Source organism: Rhinopithecus bieti, unplaced genomic scaffold (genome assembly GCF_001698545.2).
Source record: "Rhinopithecus bieti isolate Rb0 unplaced genomic scaffold, ASM169854v2 scaffold_7438, whole genome shotgun sequence".
Classification (NCBI taxonomy): Eukaryota; Metazoa; Chordata; class Mammalia; order Primates; family Cercopithecidae; genus Rhinopithecus; species Rhinopithecus bieti.
This window is the reverse complement of record NW_016805589.1, coordinates 2,087,183-2,110,155: the sequence shown is the minus strand read 5'-3', so window position 1 is coordinate 2,110,155 and position 22,973 is coordinate 2,087,183. Positions and strand designations below refer to the sequence as shown.

The 22,973-nt window shown below is 46.4% G+C and overlaps 1 protein-coding gene across 6 annotated transcripts in view; it reads left to right on the top strand.

The window, feature by feature from the left end:
• The first annotated feature begins 1,580 nt into the window (after nt 1-1,580).
• Nucleotides 1,581-22,973, top strand: part of FGF1 (fibroblast growth factor 1) — a 109,828-nt gene continuing 88,435 nt past the window's right edge. For 3 of the 6 annotated variants that reach the window (XM_017872971.1, XM_017872969.1, XM_017872966.1), the window contains exons 1-2: nt 1,587-2,017; nt 13,101-13,274. The gene's annotated coding sequence lies outside the window, so the exon portion shown is untranslated. Of the gene's footprint in view, nt 2,018-13,100; nt 13,275-22,973 lie in introns of all 6 variants that reach the window. The other 3 variants (XM_017872968.1, XM_017872967.1, XM_017872970.1) reach the window with 2 other exon arrangements.

The window sequence follows — 22,973 nt, the reverse complement described above, 5'->3', positions numbered from 1 at the left end:
TTCTGCCCCTCAATATTCAAGGGAGGAAAAGCAAAGTGGTTAAATTTAAAAATGCCTAATTAATCATTAAAAGAGGCTGAATTAAAGTATTAAAGGAAGTTCCTAGTTTGGGGACTTTGAGATTTCTATACTTGGGGCAATGTCACCTTAGTAAGATTTGTGAAAAGTGACAGGTATGGTTTCCTTTCATACAGTTGGGAAAGGATTATGAACACACACACGTACTCAGGCAAACCAGGTTTAGGAAAGAGTAGCTGCAGAAATGGAGAACCTGGAAACTGATTCTCTAAAAATAATCCTTGGTGTGGCCCGCCTCTTTGGAAAGCCTTGAAGATCTCCATCTGGGGTAATGCAGCCTAGTGACCGGCAGAGGGCAGTGTTGGACAAGCTGTTGGCTCAATCTCTGTCTCTTTCTCAGGGTAGTGGAAAGTGCAGTCCAGCTTGGATACGGTGGGAACTCAGCCTGGGCGGCCCAGCCCAGTCCTCTCTGGTGTGTGTGTTTGCACAGTGAATTATTCACAGGAAAATGGCTCCAACGAGCATGGTGGCCAGAGACTCCGTCCTGTACCTAGAATCAGGGCCTGGGACTGTCAACAGATGAAAACCTCATTTTCTCACCCCTTCAGTAACTGGATTTGGGACAGAAATCAAGGATTGAAGTTGTGGGTCTGAATCAAGCCCAAGGGTTTTGTTTTCCCTCTTATGAAGTGAAAACAACAGTGAAATGTCAACAATTCACATCTTCAGGAGACAGTAGGGCAAAGTGGCCAAGAGCTCAGACAGTGGGAAGTTCCCATCCCACTCTGCCCTCTCCAAAGGTTAGGTGAGGAGCCTTTCCAAACCTCAGCTTCCCTGGATATCAAATAGGAGCGATCTTACCCTCCCGGCAGGGGTTGTAAGGATTAAATGCGAGAATGCAGAAGTACTCCGCAAATTAAGGACATTCAGCAAGAAAGATCCCAGCAAATAACAGTGATAACGGTGATAGAGGATGATATTGAATTGGCATCTTGCCAGGCATGACATTTTCAAAACTTTCCATTCATGTCTGAAGAAGAAGGATCAGAGGCAAAAAATCGAGCTGTCTCAATGTCGTAAGTTTTACAAGCCTAGGAGCCAGAGGCAGAAACATCCAGGGCGGAAGGCAGAATCAACACATGGAGAGCCTAGCTCTGTGGCGTTGCCCACACCTGCCTTCCAGGGTTGGGGCTCCCATCCTGGTGTTGATTAGAAGATCTTTGCATCTAACATAGTATGTATGATGACTGTACGACACAACCACCAGACTCAGAAACACCTGCATCAGACATAAAAGTAAGGACTTCATTCATTACACTGATCCTCTGAGAAACCTCAAAGGGTAGCAGAATTGAAGAAAAATGGTAAGTTGGACACATTGCTTGGATGTACTGAAAGTAAGGCTTGGAGCAAAACCCGCTCCCTTCTGCCTTATATTGGGAAAGGTAACAGGGACTAGTGCAGAGAGAGGCATGGAGAGAACTCGGATGAGATCATTGTCCTTTCACCTGGCAGCTGTCCAGACCCCAAATAGCTTTTGCGTCCAGTCCAAAAATAAGATCACATGAGGGGGAAAAATAAATACTTGTCCTTGGCCTTTCTGTGGGCATACCAGTGTCAGCTGCACTTGTAGGGACCCAAGTGCCTCATGACCCACTCTGCTGCCTTCCTCTCCAGGATCCCCAAGGCTGGGAGGCCAACTTACTAGCAGGGCGGGTATGGTGTGTGGTTTCACTCAGCTCTTCTCATGGGGTTCCTCTGAGCTCCATTCATACCAGAAAGGGAGCGGGAGAGAGAGGACAAGTGGATCCAACAGCCTTCGCTCCAGGGGAATCAGGGCATCGCCTCCTTTTCTGGGAGGACACTCCCTTCTGATGGTGAATGGGAACTCCCTTCCTCCTGCAGCAGCCTGCCTGCAGCCGTCCTGGTAGAACAGTGTGGACACTGCAGAAGCTGTCACTGCCCCAGAAAGAAAGCACCCCAGAGCCAAGGCAAAGAGGTGAGTGCATCTGCTTCTGCAAAGGGCTCAGATTGCTACAGACTTTCTGCTTGACTTCATGCTTGTGCTCAGCATGAATGTTCTCCCTCACCCACCCCTTCCTTTTCTCCTCCCTGATCTGGGTCTGCGGCAAGCTTGAGTCTATGTGATGAATGCTAGAGTGAAATATTCCTGTACTGCCTTCTCTCATTCAAAGGCCAATTTACTCCCAGCAAGAACTGGGTAGGTCTAGTTCTCAGTGGGGAAGCAGGAAGTGGTTCCTACTAAGTGAATTATCTTTGCTGAGATCCACGAAGACGTTTACCAGGAAATCATTAGACAAATCCCATTACAGTAGACTTAATGCTTCATTTTTAAAAGCACTGCATGAAATAGAAAATAAAAGGATGCCAGCTGATTCTTTGTTGTTGGCAAAAGGAAGAAAACAAAATGGGACATGTAGAGCCTCTTTTCCCCAACACCTCCCTTTCCCATCTCTTCCTGATTTCTTAGAGCCCTGCAAAATATACTTCACAGATCCAAGAACTCCTTTCTCCGGTTGAAAACAAGAGGAATAAAATCAGGCGTTTGAGGAAAATTGCTCTGTACACAGACTTCAGAGACAAAGAGGAGAAACAGATTTTGCAGCCTCGGTCTCCCCTCTAATGCCTCCGCATATCACATGTACCTATATCCATTTAGGGATATGGATAGATGCCACTATCACTTCCACACACAAACTGTTATCCTGGACGCAATCTGCCCCTGGGCTATGGACTACAAATACCCATGCTAAGAAGCAACCGACAAAATTCTGGTAGGAACAAAGTAATTGCTTGACTAAGTCAGAATTCATTTAGTAACCATGGACTGAAACCCAGTTTGAAGAGACTTAGGCAAAAAGAGGATTTTTTTTTAACTCATGTGCCTGAAAAAGCAAGGTTTTGGTATAGTGAGATCCAGGGGCCTAGATGATGGCATCGCGAATCTGTCTTTCCATTTCTTGGCTTTGCTTCCTCTGTGTCCTTCTGTCTCCAGGAAGACCTGCCCATTGCGATGGCCAGAAGGCTGCAGCAGCTCCCAGCTGACATCCTACTAGCACAGCACCATACAAGAACAGGTGCTTCCCTTTCTAGTTCTAGCTAGAATCTCAGGGTCAATCTCATAGAACCAATGTGGGTATTGTGTCCATCCTTGCCGTGGGTGTGGAGTCATTCCCATCCCCAAAACTTCATGGACTGAAAGCAATGAAGGGGTGTTTCCCCAGAAATGATCAGAGATCTCGTCGCAGGACAAAGGGGGCTAGATGCAGGGTGGCTGAAGTCAATGGTTGCCACTCTATGTCGCTTTTTTTGCAATGGTCTAGATTGACTCAAAGCTTATCTGATAGCAGCTCCTCCCTCTTACATGCCACAAAAATGTATTAGTGACAAAAGTTCTCATAGGAAGGATAATTATTAGTGGAACAAGTGACTAAAAGACTCCATGGCATGTTACTCCTAGAGATCCCTGAGAGTAGGAAAGATACAAGAAGGGTGGTCTGTGGCTTGGCCCGCAGACCATGCACCAGGTCCAGACCCACCTGGGCTCCCAAATTGCCCATGCTCACATGGGTCTCCCTTCCCTCTCACCCACTGTTGCCCCCAGTTCTGTCTCCCTCTCCTCTTCTGCTGTGAACTCATCTTGCCTTGTGAGGGCCCGCCTTGGTGCTGTCTCCCCTCTGAGGCCTTATCTGGCCCATCCAGACTTTCCTGCTGTCCCCATTCTCTGAATTAGAATGGCATTGACTGTCAGGATTGCAGTTTACTGTTTACATGTTCCTTAAGAACTTCACGTATCTTAGTTTCTGTCACAGCTTGAATTCTCCATTGTTGGAGGAAAATTAAGTTTCATTCCCGAGCCCGCTAGTATGTGGTAGCTAATACTTACTAGGTGCTTAAGTGCATCCAATTAATTGGCCAACAGAAAATGAGTCTTCCTAAATAGATTAGGGAGAATGGATGGATTACTTGGGGTCCTTAATTCTTTTTTTCTTTTTTTTTTTTTTTGAGACAGAGTCTTGCTCGGTCACCCAGCTTGGAGTACAATGGTGAGATCTTGGCTCACTGCAACCTCTGCCTCCCAGGTTCAAGCGATTCTCCTGCCTCAGCCTCCTAAGTAGCTGGGATTACAGGCACCCACCACCACACCCAGCTAATTTTTTGTATTTTTAGTAGAGACAGGATTTTGCCATGTTGGCCAGGCTGGTCTCGAACTCCTGACGTCAGGTGATCCACTCCCCCACCTCGGCTTCCCAAAGTGCTGGGATTACAGGCATAAGCCACCATGCCCAGCCTTGAGGTCCTTAATTCTGACGTTAGAAGTAATATAATAACCATAGCAAACACAGATGGTATGCTGGAGTCCCTACGGGCATCATCTCAGGTCATCCTCACAATGACCCTACGAGGCAAGTACTGCTATTATCCCATTTAACAGATGAGTAAACCGAGCCTCAATGAAATGAGTTGCTTGTCCTAAATTATACATCTAGTAAGTGGTGATGTGGGGATTATAACCCAGGATGCCACCTTCTCATTTTCTATTCCACTAATCATTTACAAACCTATCAATAGAATTTCCTGCTGCCTGAGTTTAAAGAGCAAAGGGCACAGGTGATTGGTCAGAGAGCAGGAAGAAGTACATACATTTTAGACCCCTCTTCTGCCACCTGGGTGCCCAGTACCTCTACTAAGAAGTTCTTATTAGATTCTACCCAGGGGTGAGGGGTCACTCCCTGCCCCAGAGCCTACAGGAATGTCAGGGATTTCACAAAAAGAGGTGCCTCTGGGACTCTGCAAAGAGTAGGGTGTTTTTTAATTAAATGGGGGTAGGGTGGTCTTTGTGGGAAATGTTGGCTAGAGGGTAGGCTTTAGAATTTAAGCTTGCCCCTTGGGCTGCCAGTCAGTACAGTATGGCCCTGCCCTTTCTCCTACCCCCCACCAGGGTGACCAAGCTGGGGCCCTCCCTCAGAGGGTGGCTGGCAGGATTTGGAAGGCAACCAAATTCTGATCTCAAAGAAAACCAAAATCTTGAGAATATAGTGGTGATTTCTTGTACCATCTATGCCCCCATATCAAGCCACTGGACTCGGCTGATGCAGTCATCTTTGTGCTGGTAAAACTTTTGATTGAAGTGTATCTTGTTTCTTTGATGCACACCGGCCTATTCATATAGCTTCGTATCTTGGAAAGAACAGATCCTATTGATTTACGTCATTTCCTTTATCTTTACAATATCCCGTGGCAGTGTGAAAGAGCTGGTGTTCGCACCTTCCTTCCATTGATGGCACAACTGAGGTATAGTGAGAGTGAGTCGTGGCCCTAACACAGAAGGTCCCAGGCTGGGAATGTAAGAGCTCTGAGGTCTTTAGAACCCAGATCTGCTTGGTTCTCCATGAGGTTATGATGGTGGGCAGGGTGGGAGGAATACATATATACAAACAGAAAGGCAGATAGACCGACAGACAGACAGACAGACAGACAGAGATAGATAGATAGATAGATAGATAGATAGATAGATAGATAGATAGATGATAGATAGATAGATAGATATAAATTCTTTGGGAAAATCTTTAAGAGAAAAAAAAACAAAAACACTGCTAGACCCAAGAGAAATGAACACATGTTCACACAAAAACTCGCCCATGACTAACAACATTATAGTAATAGCCAAACAGAAGAAACACCCCAAACGTTCATCAGCTGATGAATGGAGAAATAAAATGTGGTGTATCCATGCAATGAAATATTACTCAGCAATAAAAAGGAAAGAAATTGGGCTGGGCGTGGTGGCTCATGCCTGTAATCCCAGCACTTTGGGAGGCCGAGGTGGGCAGATCACAAGGTCAGGAGATCGAGACCATCCTGGCTAACACGATGAAACCCCGTCTCTGCTAAAATACAAAAGTTAGCCGGGCGTGGTGGCGGGCGCCTGTAGTCTCAGCTACTTGGGAAGCTGAGGCAGGAGAATGGCATGAACCTGGGAGGCGGAGCTTGCAGTGAGCCAAGATCGTGCCACTGTACTCCAGCCTGGGTGGCAGAGCAAGACTCTGTCTCAAGAAAAAAAAAAAAAAAAAAAAGGAAAGAAATTTTGATATGTGCTCCAATACAGAAGAACCTTGAGGACATCACACTAAAGGAAAAAGGCTCATGTTGTATGATTCCATTGATATGAAATGGCCAGAATGGGAAAATCTATAGAGACAGAAAGTAGAGGAGTGGTTGCTTAGGCCTGGCAGGAGGGAGGAATGGGGAATGAACTGCTAATGGGTATGGGGTTTCTTTGGGGGGTGACAAAAATATTCTAAAATTATAGTTGTGATGGCTGCACAACTTTGTGAATATACCAAAACCACTTAATTGTACATTTTAAATGGGTGAACTTCAGAGTATGTGAAGTATATCTCAATAAAGTCATTTAAAACCCCAAACCAGCCTGGCCAATGTGGTGAAACCCTGTCTCTACTAAAAATACAAAAATTAGCCGGGAGTGATGGCGCACACCTGTAATCCCAGCTACTTGGGAGGCTGAGGCAGGAGAATCACTTGAACCTGGAGGTGGAGTTTGCAGTGAGCCAAGATCACGCCACTGCACTCCAGCCTGGGCGACAGAGCGAGACCCTGTCTCACAAAATAAAAAATAAAAATAAATAATTTTAAAAACCCAAACCACTACTATTGAAATAATTAACCCAGTGACAGGGCTTTGCCAAAGGATATGATCTCACCCTGTAAGCTCTGATAAGCTTGTCTTGTTCCATAGAGCCTGGCCATAGGTCACTCACACAATTCCACTGGGAAGAAGATAGATGGAAAAGATAGGATCAATTAATTTCTCCTCAGAGTCTAAACCAGGAGAGTTTTTTTCCTCTTTCCTGGACAGACATTTTAGATATTTTGGAATCAATCTCACTACTTTATTTTCACTTCTGGGTTTTAAATCATGCTTCAAAAAGTGTTTCCCATTCTAAGATTATAAATCTTATTAACTAATGTTTTCCTCTAAGGCTTGTCTCTTTACACTTAAACCTCTGATTCATCAGGAATTTTAAATAAGAAACTGGGGATCCAGATTGGGTTTGTTTGTTTGTTTGTTTTTGCCAAATAGCCAGACAATTATTAAAGCAGAAGTTCTTAACTTGGGTTTAAAATGCGCTTGGGGCGTCTTGTAACTTCCTGAAATTAAATGTAAAACTGTGTGTGTGTGTGTGTGTGTGTGTGTCCTGGGGAATACAGCTATAGATCTTGTCAAAATTTTCAAGAGGTTTTGTGACTCAGGAATACCAGTGGGCTTTCTATATTTCATAACCTGCTTGGAGTTATGTTGCATACACTGCAATATACCAAGACCCAATCTAAACCAAGAGGATAGCTGTTAAATCATTATAGGGGAGCCCTGAGAGATCACTCTGTTCTCTGTCACATGTCAAGTGAGAGTTGCACCATTTTTTGGTTTGATATTCTGCTGAGGCAGAGAATGAGAAGTCTCTCACTGGTTCCTCTCGGGTCTATAAAGCTTTAGTTTGTTGTTGCTGCTGTTGTTCTTTTTGAGACAGGTCCTCTCTCTGTCATCCAGGCTGGAGTGCAGTAGCATGATCTTAGCTCACTGCAACCTCCGCCTCCTGGGCTCAAGCGATCCTCCCACCTCAGCCTTCCATGTAGCTGCGACCACAGGCACATGCCACCACACCCAGCTAATTTTTGTGGGTTTTTTTGGTAAAGATAGGGTTTCACCATGTTGCCCAGGCTGGTCTTGAACTCCTGGACTCAAGCAATCTGCTTGCTTTGGCCTCCCAAAGTGCTAGGATTACAGCGTGAGCCACTGTACCTGGCCTAAGCTTTAGGTTTTTAATCATCAACTGACAAACCAATGGAGATGGTGCACCATTTTAGCTGGCAAAACTTGGGGCCTTCCTGCCACGACTTTGAGGAGGCAAAAGGTTCACAGCCTATAGTCCCATAAATATACATAAATGATGAACCACAAATAAAACCGCCATGACAAAGATGGTGACAGAGCCTATGTGCAGGCTCATGCATTCACGTAGTAAATATATATGCAACACCCACTGTATGCCAGGTATCGTCTAGACTAGTAGCTCTCAAAATGCAGTTCCTGGACCAGCAGCAGCAGCAGCAGCTAGAAACTTGTTAGAAATATAAACTCTATTTCAGTAGGCCGACCCCAGATCTACTGAATTAGAAACTCTGAGGTTGGGGCCCAGCATCTGTATTTTAACAAATCCTCCAGGTGATTCCAGTGCATACTCGAGCTTGAGGACCACTGGTCTCAGTACTGAGTATATAACAGTGAGAAGACAAAGCCCCTGCTCTCCTTGTGGAATTTGTATTCCAGTGTATGTGGCAGGGGAGACAGAGGACAAGTAAGTAAATATTTTATTTATTTTTATTTTATTTTATTTTATTTTATTTTTTATTTATTTGAGACAGAGTCTCACTCTATCGCACAGGTTGGAGTGCAGTGGCACTATCCTGGCTCACTGCAACCTCCGCCTCCCGGGTTCAAGCAATTCTCCTGCCTCACCCTCCTGAGTAGCTGGGGTTACAGATGCCAGCCACTATGCCCGGTTAAGTTTTGTAATTTTTAGTAGAGATGAGATTTCACCGTGTTGGCCAGGCTGGTCTCAAACTCCTGACCTCAGGTGATCCACCCGCGTCGGCCTCCCAAAGTGCTGGGATTACAGGTATGAGCCACCGTGCCCGGCCTAAATAAACATTTTATGAATACAATAATTTTGAGAAAGTAGTAAGTATTATGAGGAAAAAGAAAGTAGGAAACGTAAAAGACAGTGATAAGAGGCTGATTTAGAACAGGTGGTCAGGGTACAGGTGGCCTGAGCTGAGACAAGAATAACAGGAAAGAGTAAGCCAGGCAAATAACCTAGAGGCAGAAAATAAATGCATAATTCTGGTCAGAGGGAATGGGAAGTATGAAGACCCTGAGCTAGGACCAAGCCTGGCCCGTAGGAGGAGCAGGTGACTGGAGCACAGTGAGCAATGAGTATGTTGGGGGTGAACTTGCAGAGGCAGGTGGTGGTAGTGAGCTTAGCTTTTGTTCCTAGTGCAAGGGAAAAGCCCTGGACAGTTCTGAACAAATAGGGACATGATCTGATTTACCTTTTAGCAGGATCCTTCTGAAATGAACTGTAGAGGGTTAGGGTAGAGCAGGGAGGCCAATTAGGAAGATACTCCAATAATCCAGGCAAGAAATTTGGTGCTTGGATGAACTAGACCAATGTGTAAACATCTATTCTTAAGTGAAAAACAAACAAACAATTACGCAGGACATTGTGCATAGTAATGTGTGTTTTTAGCATACACATATTCAGGGTACAAAGACAGTTTTTTTTCCTGAAAGGATCCATACATTCAAAGTGAATAGTGGTTATCTTTGGAGAAAAGAGGGTCAGTGAGGGTCATTTTATACCTTTTGGTGCAGTGTTATCATGTGCATAGTGTGTTCGTTTTTTGTAAAGGTAAAATATTTTAAAATTAAAAAGCCAGGATCGAGGAAAACACAGTAAAATAGGCAACAGGCAATCACTATCCCAGGAGAGGAAACCCAGCTCGCATGGATAGGACGCTTCCCAAGCATCCTCCCCTGAAGTTGCTGAAGAGTCAGGCTAACCAGCGGGGGGCAAGCACCTGTGATTGGATTTCAGTGGGATCAGGGTGAGGTACCTTCCTTCTTGAGGGCCATTGGACCCAGCTTCGGTCCTGCAGCTCTGGTGACGTTTGTGGCTGGCCAGTCTCCTTGAGCAACGAATACAATTTCCCATGAATGTCTGCTGCATTTCCCACTGCCCTCTGTCATCGTGGCGCTTGCTTCACCGTGAGACCAGGACGCCCTTCATTTAACTGCCTGATTGGGCATAAACAGAGGAAATGTGTTGCTGGAGGGAGAGAGTGGCATGCAGCATCCAATTTCCCCCGTCAGCTGAATAAGATTTGTTGTGCCTGAACAAGGTCAAATGAGATTAGAAAGAAAATGCAATGTGTCTGGTGTGTGTTTCATATAACTGTATCGTTTGTGTAAACAGGATGAATGAAGGGGAAATTTTAAAGCAAATATTGAATGTCATTCTCAAGAATCAAGGACAAGACGCCAGAGCTTATGTTCCGCCTGGAGAGAGAGGGAAAAAAAATGTATATATTGGGGGCATTTTGAACCCTGTTGATTCAATAATGCTCTGCTTCTTTCATGCTGGTACAGTTAAAATGTGATAGTTATATGTCTGATTGTCAGAGGCACTGAGCACAAAATAAGCAAAACCACGGAATCACCACATTCTACCTTTATCGCCCTTCTAAAGGAGAGGTGTAGAGTCACTTTCTGTAATAGCAGCTGCCTAAGTGCTCTGTGTTGAGTCCATCTGTTAGGATGCGGAAGAAAAAAATCTCACCTCTGGCAACAGCCACAACATTTTAGATGTGGATGACTCTGGGGCAAGCCCACATCTCTGTGGATAAACCTTCTAGGATTTTTTTTGTCCTCCAAACCTGTCATTTCCTCCTTTCTCAGAGGACCCCTCTGCGGTACTAGCAGCCTCTCTTACAAAGCTTTATCAGGACAGAAATGGCTTTTAAAGTGGTGGAAGAGCTTTGGAGGAAGACATGATTTCTGTTACATGTTCTGCATACAATCTAGCATATTGTGGATGTTTAATAAGCAGCTTCGACGGCTATTATTTCCACCGACTATTTCCAGGCACAGAGCTGGAGGGCTATTCTGAGACCAGACTTTTCGACTAGGTCATCGCAAAGTCCCTTCCTACTCTAAATAACACTGAGGCTGAAAAGCATTCACGTGGGCATGTCTCTGGACTGGGAAACATCTCAATGGATGTTATTTAAAAGGTAAATCTAGATACTAACAGAAGTTGAAATAAATGTAGAAATTGAAGGATATTAAAATGAAATTTCAAAAAATTTCAACATTGGGGGGAATTATATTACAGTAAATACCTTAGCGAACTGAGGATTATTTCCCAGTATTTGGACAGTAATATTGCCAGACACCCACTATGCAGTAGATAAATTAGCATATGTCAGTAGCTAGGGATTATATTTGCCTAAAAGCTGTGTGTGTGTGTGTGAGTGTGTGTGTTTAAACAGGGTTTCATAACTGGACACAATGGAGAAATCAAACAAAATAAAATAATGACTTGCATTTGCATTTCCCACGTTCAAGGTGCTCAAACACACTTGGACACATTTGATTGTCATGATAATCCTGTGAGTTTGCAGGGAAGATATGAGTAGGAAAGTCTTATTAATTTCCACTAGAAGGGAAGGAATCTGGAGCCCTCAGGCTGAATTGCCCAACAATGGCCAACCACACAGTGCAGGGAGGTTAACACGGGGTTAACCTAAAGCAGGGAGACCTGGTTTTAGTCACAATGATGACTTTAACTAAGAGTACCACCTGAGTGAGTCTCTGAGTCTGCATCTCTGTCCTTAGGATTTTTTGGGTATTTTCTAACTTTCAAGTCTATCATTTCACGTAGTTAAAAAGGGTTAATATGCATACTACATCTAGCATAATGATTCTTTAATACTTGGAAATCCATTGTCCAAAATTTTTTTTTAAATGATTCAGAAGGTTCTCTGGAAGCTTGCAGATACTCAGGAAGATTATTATGTTTTAAAGCAAATTATCAGTATCCTTTGCATGTGTAGAAGTGGTAGTTTATGAGATTTCCAGTTAAGAGGGTCTCAAGAAATCAACATTTTCTGTACATTCAAGTCCCTTTTGGGAGCTGCTGCTTATCCGTGATTGGAGTTCTGTGATGATTGAGCCTCTAGCTCTGTGGGGAGTATGGGGAACAAACTGCACTTCCATCCTCTCTACACCTAAGCAACACCCAGAGGAGGTAGAGACTGGGGAGCATATTTCTAGTTCTGACAGGTTGATCTGTACCTCTCTACCTGAATCATCAGGTGGGCAGGCTTGTGTACATATATGGAAGCTCACACGTGCGCGTGCACACACGCACACACACACACTCACTCACTCATGCCTCCTGGGCTCAAACGCCTGCATAAGCAGGAGCAGCTCTTCAATTATTGGAAACTATTAATCATGTTTACATTTGGTTTCTTCAAAGACAGCTCTTGATCCATATCCTTTCAGTCCACCTTATTCCCCACCTTCTAGCCAAAGAGTTATTTGTCCAGACAGCTCCCTCCCTTGCTTACCCTGTCCTGGCCAGAAGTCTGAAGGGGATGTCCATGGCCCATTGAAGAATTTCCCATCCCTGAAGTTGAGCTCACCTGAGGATTCACCTCATCCAACGGGGACAGGCTTGAATAGTGGAGAGGGAGGACAGAGCTGTCCCCTCTGCAGCCCCTCCCCAGTCCCAACCTGGATGGCTTTTGCCTCAATTGACTTTGCAAAATGCCATTTGTAGGGCTTGGCTCTGGGGATGGCACAGACAGACACACACACGCACACATACACGTTGCCACACACAGACACCTACACCCCATGCAAGGATGCCAGATGACAGAACAGAAAAGGCCTCCCTTTCATCCAGCAGCCTTCTGATTCCAGAGGAGAGTCTCCGAGCCATGACCTGCTGTTTCCCTGGCGACTCAGGCCTCAAAATAAACAGGATTCTGCTCAGACGGGCCAGAAGTCCATTCGGCTCAGACATTTGCCCCAAGACAAACCACGTTAAAATAACACCCAGGGTAGCTGCTGCCACCGTCTTCTGTCTCTACCTCCCTCCTGGCTGGCCAATGACTCTGTGTTCCTGGGCCTGCTGCTGGCTGTCCAGAGTAGGGGTTGCTTAGAGCTGTGTGCATCCCTGCGGGTGGTGTGGGGGTGGGCGGTTGTCTAAAGGCAGGTCCCCTCAGCTGATAAACAAGGACTGGAGATAGACCTAGAGGCTGACATTCTTGGCTCTCCCAGCCTGCCCCCGCCCCCCCACCTCGATTTCCCACACAGCCCTAGGGACGGGTAGCCAGCTCTGTGGCATGGTATCTGGAGGCGGGCCAGCAACCTGATGTGCATGCCACGGCCCGTCCCTCTCCCCACTCAGAGCTGCAGTAGCCTGGAGGTTCAGAGAGCCGGCTTGGGGCTGCTGGGGCGGCGGCTGCAGCACAGTGACAGTGACAAACACAGAGCAGAAGACACCAAGTGGATTCTGCTTCCCCTGGGACAGCACTGAGCGAGTGTGGAGAGAGGTACAGCCCTCGGCCTACAAGCTCTTTAGGTAAGAATCAGGGCATCTGATCTGGGAAACAGAGAGCAGGTTGTAGCTGAGGTCGTGTGTGTGTGTGTGTGTGTGTGTGTGTGTGTGTGTGTGTCCAGGTGCAAATATAATGCTACTTGGAGAAGAAAGAAAATGTTTTAAGCAGGTAGCACTGGAACCAGGACTCCTGCAAGTGAATCTCAAGAAGCTCACCTTTGGCTGGGTTTAAACCGTGGTGCAGACTGCTCTGGGGGAAGGGCGTGCTGATGTCACAGACATGTAAAAATAGCACTTCTAGTTTAGAGACTGCAAAAATATGAATGCACCATGCCGCCGCAATATCTCCATTCCTCCAGTGCCCGCCTGACACTGGCCCTGAATCAGGGCTGGAGGGGGCAGGCATTTCTCATTTACTAAAGTGCTGGATGAGGCCCCTGTGGTTCGGCAGAAGCAGAAAGCTGCGGTGAGTCTGGCCGTGGTGAGAGGCTAGCATTATCTTGCTGTGTCACACCAGCTCTCTCTTGGGAAGCCTGGATATTCAGCTGCCTTGGAAAAGCTGTCCACATGGTGGGCAGCTTAGATTTTATTAACCTTTTGATATAAAAGTCAGGCTGAAGTTTAGGATTATCTGGGCATGTCAGCTCAGGGTTCTGGTAGGGTGGTATTCCCATGGCCCCATGGTCACTCGGATTACTTCTTTCTTTCCCTTCTGATCTTGGCATATCACATCCTCGTTTCAGTACCCCTCCAATGGGCACCAGGAGAGGAGTCAGAATGGACAGATTCTCTGGCACATACACTATCCACACCCACATCGCAATTACATGCCAAAGGTATGCAAGGCTGCTGCAGAGGAGCACTTCAGAAATTCAGCCTTCCAGATACTGGGATGGAAATTTCAGGCATTTAGTCAAGTACCCACTTTTCAGAGACCCAAGGGAGACCCCTCTCAGGCCCAAGGGCTCATTCTGCCTCAGCAGAATTCCAACACTCCATTATTCTCTAGCTATGTTACATCCACCCACGCCACCGCCACCCCCATTTGCCTCCCTCCTTGCTGCACTGGTGACCGGTACTTTTCCTTTCATTCTCTACAGGGATGCGATTGTTTACGAGTTAGCTCCCCAACCCAGTGGGAGGATGTGAGCATCCCAGCTGAGGGCGAGCCAGGCTGCCCCTCCGCCAGCTCTGTGTAACTATGAGCCAGCAGCAGTGGCATCAGGGCTGAAAGAAGTGGGCCTTGCTTTGGGAAGTGGTGTCTAGTGAAGGGTGGCCAGCAGTTTACCGGAGCTGTTTGTCAGTGTGGATGACTGAGGATTTTGGTGGAGACTCTGATTCACAGTCACAAATTCCCTTTTCCTTTGTTTTCTTTGTGTTGGTCTTTGAGGGCTTCGGAGGAAAGTCCCCTCTTGAGATGTAGATCTGAAGGCAAGATCACCAATTTGCTGTTGGCAGAGGGACTCAGAGAGATTTTCTTCTGTTGCCCCTGCCTTTGTTAGTGTGAATAAATGGGTTTGCAAATGAAGTACGTAATCCAAAGCAAAGTTAGTATGCAAAATGTTAAGAGAAAACACAATGAGTTTCTTTTAAACTCTCTCTCAAATCTGCTGTTTACATACGACCTGACTGGTTCTGCAAAGGATCAAGGAAGCCACATCTGGTTAAGTGGTTTGACTTTACAGGTGAGTAGCACCAGCCATGATAACATACTCAGTGGAAATGGTGGGCAGACATCTATATGCTGTATCTACATCCAAGGGACATCTCATCCCAGAACAGTGCAGCTGCTCACTTCGGTGACATGCATTCTGTGGACTGCACATAAACTATTAAGGATCTTGGGACTGCTGTTACAGGAAAGCGATCCAGACCCCAAGAGAGGGTTCTTGGACCTCAAGCAAGAAAGAAGTCAGGGCGAGTCCGCAGTGCAAAGCAAAAGCACTTACTTTCTTTTTATTAGGAAAGTAAAGTGGTGAAAGCACAGCTACTCCATTGACAGAGTAGGGTGTTCCCGAAAGCAAGAGGAGGAACACGTCCATCCTAGGTACCATGCTCTTATATATAGGATTTTAAAAAGATCATAGGGAGATGTGCTCTGCTACAAGGGTTTGTGATAAAGGATTAATTTTCTTTTTCTTTTCTTTCTTTCTTTTTTTTTTTTTTGAGACAGAGTTCCGCTCTTGTTGCCCAGGCTGGAGTGCAGTGGCACAATCTCAGCTCACTGCAACCTCCGCCTCCCAGGTTCAAGCGATTCTCCTGCCTAAGCCTCCAGAGTAGCTGGGATTACAGGCATGCGCCACCATGCCAGGCTAATTTTGTATTTTTATTAAAGACGGGGTTTCTCCATGTTGCTCAGGCTGGTCCCCAACTCCCGACCTCAGGTGATCCAACCGGCCTCCCAAAGTGCTGGGATTACAGCTGTGAGCCACTGCACCTGGACTAATTTTCTTAATGACTATATTTTGCAAGAATCCATATTATTATCTTTAAAGCAAAATTAGGAATGCCTTTGTTCTCAAAATATCGGGCTATCTGGACACCCCCAAGTCTGGGTCTGTGTAGTAAACATTATCGATCTATTTCCTTAACTGTAAACATCTGGAGTCTAGGAATGCCTAACTTTCTGGGAATGTAGCCCAGCAGGTCCCAGCCTCATTTTCCTAGCCCTCACTCAAGATGGAGTTGCTCTGGTTCGAACGCCTCTGACACTGTCAGCCTGTGTGCTAGCTGCCAGGGGTTAGGTATTGTGCAGAGTGGAAGACACACCCATTTCCACCTCATTAAATAAGCATTGCATGGCTAATGCAGTATCCCTTGATTTAAGGTTGCTGGAAAAATAATCTGAAGTCATTTGTGCCATAGGCATATCATGCTTTAGGTAAATCTAACCTCTATACATGTGGGTGAGAGTACTTTGTCTGAAGAAAGGGTTCACTAATCAACAAATGTTCAAGTAGCAACAAGGTGTCCCCATCTTGAGACAGGACTGGATCCAGCCCAAACAACCACAGAGAAGGGAGGGGACTGATTGGGTGGGAAGGTAACAGAGAATGGGCCTGGGCTGACGTGTCCAACTCAGCGGACAGATAAGTGAAGGAGTCCAAGGTACAGGAACAAGAACAAGCATCTGGGCCAGTGGCCTACAGGGAGAGAAAAGGGGAGGGAAGGAATAGCAATTACTTTGATTACTAAATACACCATGGTTTAAACCTAGCCAGAAGTGAGCTTCTTGAGTTCACTTGCAAGAATCCTGGTGCCAATGCTATCTGCTTAAAACATTTCTCTGTTTTTAACTTTCTCCTTGTTTCCCCTTTGCTTTTTAATAATTAAATTAGACTACTCAAGAGAGGGAGTGGCTGGGTGCGGTGGCTCACGCCTGTATTCCCAGCACTTTGGGAGGCTGAGGCGGGTGGATCACGAGATCAGGAGATCGAGAACATCCTGGCTAACACGGTGAGACCCCGTCTCCACTAAAAATACAACAACAACAAAAATTAGCTGGGCGTAGTGGCGGGCACCTGTAGTCCCAGCTACTTGGGAGTCTGAGGCAGGAGAATGGCATGAACCCAGGAGGCAGAGCTTGTAGTGAGCCGAGATCTCACCACTGCACTCCAGCCTGGGCAACAGAGCAAGACTCGGTCTCAAAAAAGAAAAAGAAAAAAAAAAAAAGAAAGAGAGAGAGAGGGAGCATAACACATTAGCTAAGTACATAGATTCCGTAGCTGGGCTGCCTGGGATCCAAATTCTGCCACTTATTAGTCCTGTGACCTTGGCCCTTGGTTTCCTCATCTGTAAAGTGGGGGTAATAAAGTACCAACCTTGTTATAGAAGGAATCAAATGAGTAATGCCCTTATCAGCACAGGGTCTAGCTCACAGTGAGTACTATGTATTTGCTATTATTATTATTATTATTATTATTATTATTATTATTCAAAGTTGAGTTCTGAAAAGGCTGCTTCGGTCAGGTGTGATGGCTCATGCCTCTAATCCCAGCACTTTGGGAGGCCAAGGCGGGTGGATCACCTGAGGTCAGGAGTTCAAGTCCAGCCTGGTCAACATGGTGAAACCCCATCTCTACTAAAAATACAAAATTACCTGGCATAGTGGCACACACCTGTAATCCTCGCTACTTGGGAGGCTGAGGCAGGAGAATCGCTTGAACCTGGGAGGCAGAGGTTGCAGTGAGCCGAGATCACGCCATTGCACTCCAGCCTGGGTGACAAGAGTGAAATTCTGTCTCAAAAAAAAAAAAAAAAAAAAAAAAAGAAAGAAAGAAAAGAAAAGAAAAGAGGAGAAAAGGCTGCTTACAAGTCCATTTGTTCCAAAGCCCAAAGTGACACTCTATGAGTGACCCCTGGTGCCACTGCTTGGGTAGCTGGGAGGCACGTTTGCTTTGGCATGGAGCTTTGTTCACATATATGAGCATTCAGACATAGAACAGCTTCTGGACTGGTCCCCAACATTTATTGAACCCTTGCTGTGTCTAAGCACTGTGCTTGGCTGTAAGTGTATCACCTCACTCAATACTCATTACAACCCTGCATATAATAGTAGGGGCTGTTATAGATGCAGGAATTGAGGCTTGGTGGGTGGGATGTTTGGCTAAGGTCACACAGCTACCAAGTGGCAGAGCCAAGCTTCATACCTAGGCTGTCTAGTGAGCCTGTGCTCCTCACTGGTAGGCTGTATATGGTTTGGGGGGATTATGAGAGGTGTCCTGAGAGGCACATGGAGCTTGGTGACAGGAATTAAGCACCAGATGATATTGGAAGACCCTAGAAAGTAGGCCCGGATTTGGAAACTCTGCTAAGAGATGGCAGGACCTTAGCTTGGGCCACAGGTAGAATCTCAGCCTTGAGGACCTGTAGCCTCTGGGATTGGGTCTTTGGGGCAAGACATGAACGCAGGCACTGGGGTACAGTGGGGCTAAGGTTTTTCTGACCAGGTAGTAGATGGTGCCCAAGAACAAAATAAACAGAGTGCCTAACAACAAAGCCCTAAGCACAGCAAGCGTGCTGGGCCAGGGTGCCTTATAATCCTTAAGCCTAAGGCCAGAGGTCATCTTGAGCTAAACCTGAGGTCAAGATTGGGTAACCTCAGCTGTGGAGAGAGGAAGAATAGATAGTCCAAAACTAAGTATCTGAGCACAGTAAAATTTACAATAATGAAAACAATTTGATTTGCCAGTGCAACCCCTCTAAATAGTATATTTAAAATGTGACTTACAGAGATTTGTTTTATACCTAATTGCTCAAGACCGTCTCCTGACCTCGTCCAAGGAATGCTGGTGACGAGAACAGGTGTGAGGGGCGTGCCTAGCTTGCACCAGGGCTGAGTCGACATGGGGTATTACTCATGGACATGACTCATCTCTGCTCCTCCAGGACCTGTGGTCTTGTCCAGGGGTTTTCAAATTTTGACGTGCATAAGAATCACAGGGAAGCTTATTTAAAAATTAGGTTCCTGGGTGCTCCCCACAATTTTGATTCAGTGGCTTCATGAGGGACCCAGGATTCTGCATTTTCTGGGTGGGGCCTAGGTAATTCTGATGTCTTTGGTCCGCGGACCACAATTAAAGAAGATCAGGTCTGGCCGTTGCTCGGCTTCCTTTCTCGTTGTGACTATGAGAGGGAACACAGAGTTGTGTGGACTCAGTCATGGCAACTACCCTCTTCTTTGTCATCACTTCTTCCTGAATTACCTGGTGAGACCCCCCCCCATTATGATAACAATAACGACACATTTGGTACATATTGAGTTATTGTGTGCTGCGTAGAGTGTGAAGCCCTCTGCTTGGGCAATTCTCTCATTTAATCTTCACAACCATCCCATAAGTGAGGTATTACTATTACCCACATTTTATGAGCAAGGGAAAAACCTCACTGGTAGTAAGTGACTGAGTGGGGATTTGAACTCAGAACTAGCAGCTTACCAGAGCCTAGATGTGTAACTAACTGCTAGGCCATTCAATGATAGTTTTAGCTCCTGTCAGTACCACCCTCCTTTCTCATTCTTGGGTGGGGTGTCTTTCTCCAGTTGCCATTGCTGTCATGCCCATCCCATTCCCAGACTCCTGTGTCATTTCTTCAGAAGACGTGTCTGGTGTTTCCTTATTTTATTTCATTCAATGAGTCGAAGAGGGTTGGGGCAATGGACATGTGGTGGTAGGTGTTAGGGTTGAATTGTGTCCACCCCCAAGTTCATAAGATGAAATTCATCCCCCATCCCCTATTGCCTGAGAATGCAATCTTATTTTGGAGATAGGGTCTTCACAGAGACAATCAAGTTAAAATGAAATCATTAGGGTGGGTCCTGCTCTACTATAACTGGTGCCCTTATAAGAAGGGGGAACTTGCATACAGAGACATGCATAGAGAGAAGACAAAGTGAGTGGACATAGGAAGAAGATGGCTATCTACTAGCCAAGGAGAGAGGCCTGGAACAAGTCCTTCTTTCATAGCCTCAGAAGGAACCAACCCCGCTGACACCCTGATCTTGGACTTCCAGCCTCCAGCACTGTGAGAGAATAAGTTTCTAGTTTCTGTTGTTTCAGCCACCCAGCCTATGGTGCTTGTTATGGCAACCATAACAGACTAACCCTGTAGGAAGCCAGATTCCTCTGTTCCCCCACTAGGCCCATGACTCTGGAGTGATCTGGTTGAAGGCCTACACGTTATGCAAAGGTTTGGCAAATTGGGAGCAATAAGTAGGCCCAAGGCCCAAGAGAGAAGAAGAAATGAAGAGAAAGAGTGAAGAGGGAGGAAGGAAGCAAATGTAAAGAAAATAAGAGAAGGGAGGCTGGAGGAAAAGAGGAGAGGGAGAGGGGATTGGGATGGGCCTACTGAGGGCCATGTCAGGTTCATTCAGCTCGGCATGGATGCCTCCTGCGTGCCAGAGGGCATGTGAGACGCTGGGCTACAGCAGTGCCTGAGGCCAAGAGCCCCCACCTTCATGAACGTTAGAGGCTAGATGGGGGTACACACATCAATCAAGCAGCAATTCTACTAGGTGGTCCTGATAAACCACATGGCAGGGCAGCTTGACCCCAACAGAGGGTCCGGGAAAGCTTCCATGAGGAGGTGAGGCTTGGGTTGAGGTCTGATGGATCGGCAGGTTTCAACTGGTGGGAGCAGAGTTTTTCAGGTGACAGCGAGAGGAGCGTGCACAAAGGTTGCCTGGCATGAGGAAGCCTGGCATCACCAAGGAGCGGGAGGAAGGCCAGTGTGGCTGAGTGCAGGGACAAAGGGGTGAGCCAGAACCCAGGAAGCAGGCGGGGTCAGACTGTGCAGCCATGCTGAGGCTTTAGTTCCTTAAGTTGTGAGCCCTAGAAAGCTGGGGGAGAAAGTGATCCGAAGTAGGGCGTTCTCTCATTTCAACAAAGGTACCGATGGGCTAGAGAGGCAGATGGCAAGGTTCAGCATTGGGTCAGCCCTGGAGAGAGACGTCAGGTTTTCTGAGCTCACACACCCAAGGTTAGCTGCATGGCCATTAGGGAGTGAAGTTCCAGGCCACTCCTCAAAGTGTTTTAGCCATAGTCCTTCCTCAACAGAGTGTGCTCTAGGCATTTGCAATGGCTCCATTGGGAAGGGTCTGAATAGGGACTCTCCTGTGAGTACGGCTAATTAGTAAGCTGGGCAGCTGGGCCAGGCTCAGACTGCAGTGGACTAGTCAGCCCCTTCTTTGGCATTATTTGAAGGACACAGAAAGGTCTTGTAAATCTAGCCTCTCCTTTGCCTGCCTGTACTTTGCCTGAAGTTGCAGGAGCAGGCGTGCATTCAGAAGGTGACTTATTCATCAGAGACTGTGGTGAATGGCAGAGATTAGTCCAGGCAGACCCCCTGAGAGCACCAGGGGAGAGAATGGGTGGAGACAAGCCCAAAAAGGGGCAGAGGGAGCTGAAAGGAGGAGTGCAGAGGACCTGAAGCCCAATTTGCCTTTTTCATGATGTCACCAAGAAGCAGCAAGATAGGACTGGGGCTGCAGGTGAGGAAGAGTCCCAGCTTGGTGTTTGCAGCCTTGCAGGTGCCTGAATGACTCCACTCTGAGGCAAACACATCCATCGCTGGGGAGCTTCTCAGCTGTTGTTGGCATGATCCGTATGTAAAAAGTCTGCATGTAAAACCAAATGCCATGCCTTTACTACATACCCCATCTGCTACAAAAAGAATTCCCTTCTCTTCAGTTTGAGCAGAGGGACTGGATTTGGCTTAGCAAGGATGAGTTCCTGAAGCACACTATAAGGGAGAGTGGTGATTTTCAGGAAGGTGAGAAAGTAGACAGGAGGCCTCTTGGGGGGCAAGATCCATCTGACTCCCACCCATCCCACATCTCCCCACCCATCCAGCCCCTGGCCTCCTGTCTGTTTCTCTGCTGTTCTGGGCCCTTTCCTGACTCTCAGACTTTGCAACTGCTGTTTCATCTGCCTGGGATGCTTTCCACCCAGTTCTTCAGGTAGCAGGCCTCTTTCCATCCTTCAGGCCCTGCCTCTCTTGTCAATTCCTCCAAAAGGCTTCCCTGTTTCTCCCCTCTGACTTCTTTTTCCTTCATGCCGCTTACCCCAATTCGTAATTATCTTGTTAATTTTTTTAAAAAACTTTCTATTACCCATTCTCCCCCTTAGAATATAAGCCTCATGAGGGCAGAAACAAGACCTTGTCTGTTTTGTTCCCTGCTATATCCCCAGTGAATAGGACAGAGCCATGCCACAGAGTAGGTGCTCAAATATCAGTCTAATGAATGACTGAGTGAATCACTAAATGTTGGGAGTGTTAAAGCGAAGACTCAGGACAGCAATAGGACCTTCCACCCTCTGTCGCCCCTTATAGCTCTGGAAAGGGGCCTGGAAAGTAAGGCTGAGACTTTTGCATCAAGAGCCTCTCACCCTAACTCAGGTGGGCTGGCCTCTGCAGTTCCCAGGACCCTATGCTATGTGTCAGCTGCTCTGGCTTAGTCGGCTTACTGTCATCTCTTCAGAGAACTCACTTCGGAAGCCTGGAAAAATCCACCCTACTGGTATTATTCATGCTTAGAGATGAATAACTTCTTTTGGCTGATGGGCATCAAAGACAAACAAGTGATGTCAGGCACCCAGAAGGGAGACATGGATCCAGCATGTTCCAGCCCTTGCACCCATGGAGACAGACAATGTAGCTCATCTCTGCCTTCCCCATCAGTCTGATGGGAATAGTGGAAGCAGTTTGCATTGATTAATCAATGTGTACAAAGTTCTGCACCAATACCTTTAAGGACATAAAGAGCTTCTAGGAAACGAGACTCTTCTTATCCTTCCTCAGAATATCTATCAGAATTAAGAAACAGCAACTAAAGAGAAGTTGAGAATGAATGCTCCAGAGTCACTCCCTGGAGTCTACACAAGCAAATTCAACAGCCCAGAGGAGAAGAGAGCTGCTGCCTGGGCTAGTCCAGGCGTTTTGCAGTTGACTGCATTGCCTTTGGTGATAAGGTGGTATTTGTTATAGGAGCAAAACCTTCTCCTTGAGCCTTGATGGTTTTTGTTTTTTTGTTTTTTGTTTTTTTGTAAGAATGGGGATCTTTCTAAATGGCAGAGATGCAGGGTGACTTCACAATGGTTTCTTTCAAATGAGAGTTTCTTTCCAAGGATTAAATCTTCACTCAGTTGGCCACACAAAGCTCACTGCCATTCTCCCAGGCTGGTCCTGGGATGTCTTAGCTGAAGGCGTGTGAGGCAGAGCCCTAAG